This window comes from Xiphophorus hellerii, chromosome 23 (assembly GCF_003331165.1).
Source record: "Xiphophorus hellerii strain 12219 chromosome 23, Xiphophorus_hellerii-4.1, whole genome shotgun sequence".
Lineage (NCBI taxonomy): Eukaryota > Metazoa > Chordata > Actinopteri > Cyprinodontiformes > Poeciliidae > Xiphophorus > Xiphophorus hellerii.
In genome coordinates, this window is record NC_045694.1 from 9,506,185 (window position 1) to 9,510,079 (window position 3,895).

The following is a 3,895-nucleotide window of genomic DNA, read 5'->3' on the forward strand; positions in this document are numbered from 1 at the left end:
AATGGCCAGAGATTATAAATCAAACCAAATTAACGAGTATAATCTCTGCATCACTTTTCTACATATCTATCTGATTCTGGAGCATAAATCAACTGCACTGCCAGATTTCTTTGGCTTTTTAGACACAAATGACTTGAGTTTTGCAAGAACTGTTTAATATTGTTCACTTTTTAATAACTATTGTTCCAAACTTTAATTTTTTCTGCTGGTAGAGTCTTTCTCTGTTTTGGAATTTTAAAACATTGAACTGAATTTGAATCATCTTAGTTTTTGTATTTTGTGACTTTAACCCCAGAGTTGGATAGTTACATTTACTCAATTACATTGACTTGAGAAACTTTTTTTTTTTTTTAAATTACTTTTAGGAGTATTTTAGGAGTATTTTTACTAAACTGTATGTAACACAGTAGAGAAGGGTATTACATATATTTTGGATAAATGGGCCAATAGGTTCGGCTATCGGAGCACAGTGGAGTGTTTAAATGACACACAAGGGCAGTTGGGTGTATTTAAAGAACTGGTTTTAGTGACAGAAAACACACAATTAACAGTTGCACAAAACACACAATTATGAAAATACAATTACACACAATAAAATGAAAAAAAAAGAAATAACAATAATACTTGGCCAAGTGCTAATTCTTAATTTCAAATAATTCGGGTGCACCCTGGTAATCTGCACTCCAAATTGTATTAGTCAGCAGATTAATCAAATTAATCCCAATTTGGTTTGATTCAACTTCATTCACAGGAGAATTTCCACCACAGCTGTGCGTCACAATGTCCGAAATAAAACAATCCAAACAGTATTGTCCAAAAATCAATCAATAAAAAAACAATAATAATGGAGAATGTCAGTTGTAGGTTTCACACATAACCGTGTGTGAAGATGTATGTTGCTCTCCTACCACACCGCAGGGTGCAGCATGACTCCAAATGGGATAGACGAAATCTGGTTCTCTCTTTAGGTCCAGGTGGGAAGGCTCGCCATCAATATCAAAGGAGGGATCCACTTCAGGAATGATCCAGTATAAAAAAAAACCTGACCTGTCAACAGACAGGACCAGCAGAAATACAGGACTTTACCAAGCCGTTCTAGCTTTAATCCTTCTTTCCAACACAGTAACAAAACATTACCTAGTTACTAAAACAACGGATATTTTTTTAACAACAATGTAACAAACGACAAAAACACAAATAAAAGGCTCCGAATATGCTCACCGATCTCAGTGCGACACACTTCAGACAACCGTATAGTGGGTCTCAATCCGGATGCGTGGGGCACTAAACGATGTAACAAGGCATATTTGATCTAAATAATATAAACTTAATAAAATAAAATTATGTTAAAGCCTAAATTTTACCTTTTATCTACGAAGAACAAGCTGAAATAACTGCCAGAAAGAGCCAACGATTCCTAACGGCTCTAACGGTAAAAAACTGAAGTTCAGTTTGTATTCATTTAATAAATAATTTCCAGCACAAAAGCTGGACAATCAACATAAAATCTATTTACAAAAGAGTTTATCCACAATACAGTTAATACAGCACGTAAAAAATACTTTTAACTGTTGGGATACATACTCTGGCGCTGCCCCGCTCAGCAGTCTCACCGCGTCGGATCTCTAGAGCAAAACCAACGGTACTGCAGACCCGGGGGAGAAGGGCGGGATCCACAACGGCAGCCTGCACCCTGATTGGTCCAGACGCTCTGGAAACCAAACTTCTCATTGGCCAGGCAGACCACCCAGCTTCCTTAACCTCTTCTCTTAAAGTGGCATACCCACTTTATGTGGGTTACACCCTCCCCTCTGAAGGGTATGCCCGTCCCTGGGCATCTGCAATGTGACATGGAGTCACACAGCTTAAGGATGCCTGACGGAATTATGGGATACATTCTCAAAACCTTTCAAGGAGCTAGTCAATGCATCACTTAGACCCTGGAACAGAGAATTCACCACCATCATCAGAGGATTTCCTAGTGTTACATAATCTAATCTGTTAGGCTTTGTGTGCACTCTTTGAGATCGACGGAGAGATGTTTCAGCATCTTGAAGTCCATCAGTCTGAAACTTTAAAGGTTCAGGCTGGGCAGTGACAGGTTCATTTACTTCACAAAACCCATCATTGCATGCTGCATCTGAACTCATCTCATTATCTGGAGGAGTTTCTTCAGATTGCTGCAAATCGAAACACTGAGGGGATCTGTTTACTGAGTTCAGTTCAGGTGAAACGTTTGCTTCGGATAATCTGTCTTGTTCAGGTGAGTTGACACTTTCAGGTGAGTTGACATTTTCAGGTGAGTTGACACTTGATGCACCCTGAATATCTCCAGTACTTCCATCTCTTACAAGGGATTGAGTTGTTGGAGCATCAGGTGAGAGGGAATTTTCAGACTCCTCTGTTTCTGCTGAGTGTCGGACTGCACAAGGAGGCTCACTCAACTTGTGAGTTTCAGGCACCACGACATGTGCATCAGGTTTTGACATAACATGAGGGAAGAATGTCCAATCAGGTACATCATCCAAATCTGAGATGATCTCCTCTTCACTCTCGACGACTGGACGTTGTCTTGTTCTGGGCCTCCTGTTTCGACAAGGCTTGACTGTTTCAGTTTCTGCAGCTACTGACAGGAATCCACATGGCAGAAGCAAGTCTCTGTGCAGAGTTCGCACTGGTCCATCTTTACTTTCTGGTTTAACTGTGTAAACTGGCATTTCTCCAGCTCGCTTGAGGACAATATAAACATCCTCCTCCCACTTGTCTGCCAATTTATGTTTTCCACGCAGCTTCACATTTCGTACGAGAACTCGGTCTCCTGTCTGCAAGGTTGATTCAATCACTCGCCGGTCAAATCTGGCTTTATTGCGACTTGCGTTCTTTCCTGCCTTGCTAGTAGCAATACGGTAACTTTCTTCCAACCGAGATTTTAAATTGCCAACATACTGAGAATGAGTCTGCTTAGCAGCATTGGTGGGCAATCTGAAAATCAAATCAATGGGTAATCTGGGCTGTCTCCCGAACATTAATTCGTACGGGGAGAATCCAGTCACATCACTCTTTGTACAATTGTAAGCATGTACCAGAGGTTTGACAAAGTCTTTCCAGCGGAGTTTATCTGACTTATCAAGTGTTCCGAGCATTTGAAGAAGAGTGCGGTTGAATCTTTCAACCGGATTTCCCCTAGGATGGTAAGGGGTTGTGCGCACTTTCCTCATGCCAATGAGTTCACAGAGTTCTTTTATGGTTTTTGATTCGAAATCAGCACCCTGATCACTAAGGAGCTTCTCAGGAAAACCATAATGAACAATGAAATTTTCCCAGAGGCATTTTGCTATGGTCTGTGCCCGCTGGTTTGGAGTTGGTATAGCCACTGCATATTTTGTAAAATGATCAGTTATTACTAAAATGTCTTTAGTGTTTGCGCGATCTGGCTCTATTGATAAAAAATCAATGCACACCAGTTTGAGAGGTCGGTAGGTTTTAATGTTCATAAGTGGAGCAGCTTTTTCTGGATGTGTTTTTCGACGAACACATCTCTCACAGGCTTTAACCATTTTATCTATGGTCATGTACATTTTCGGCCAGTAAAATCTGGTTCTTGCCAAATCTACTGTTCGTTCGACTCCAAGGTGGCCCATATCATGATGAAGACTCCTAAGTGCTGTAGCTCTTAGCGCCTCAGGAAGCACAAGCTGATATGAGACATTTGGACCGTCTTTTCGCTTACGATAGAGAATTCCATTCTGGATCTCTAACCGCGACAACTCTCTGAGTAACAAAGGTAGTTCTGGGAGTTCCAACCTAAGGCTGGGACATGGAGTTTCACCAGTCTCCAAGAGTACAATGACTGCATTGATAGCAGGATCTAATGTTTGTTTTTGCCTCAACTCTT

At 40.8% G+C, this 3,895-nt stretch overlaps 1 long non-coding RNA gene across 2 annotated transcripts; it reads right to left on the reverse strand.

Annotated features, from left to right (window-relative positions):
- Positions 1-834: 834 nt before the first annotated feature.
- On the reverse strand, positions 835-1,900 carry LOC116713896 (uncharacterized). 2 transcript variants are annotated; one of them, XR_004337940.1, is made up of 4 exons: positions 1,585-1,900; positions 1,365-1,426; positions 1,222-1,284; positions 835-1,047 (listed from the first exon to the last, which is right to left on the reverse strand). It is a non-coding gene; the product is annotated as an uncharacterized LOC116713896 (long non-coding RNA). The 2 variants fall into 2 exon arrangements; XR_004337939.1 differs by having other exon boundaries at positions 835-1,284.
- Between the last annotated feature and the right edge of the window lie 1,995 nt (positions 1,901-3,895).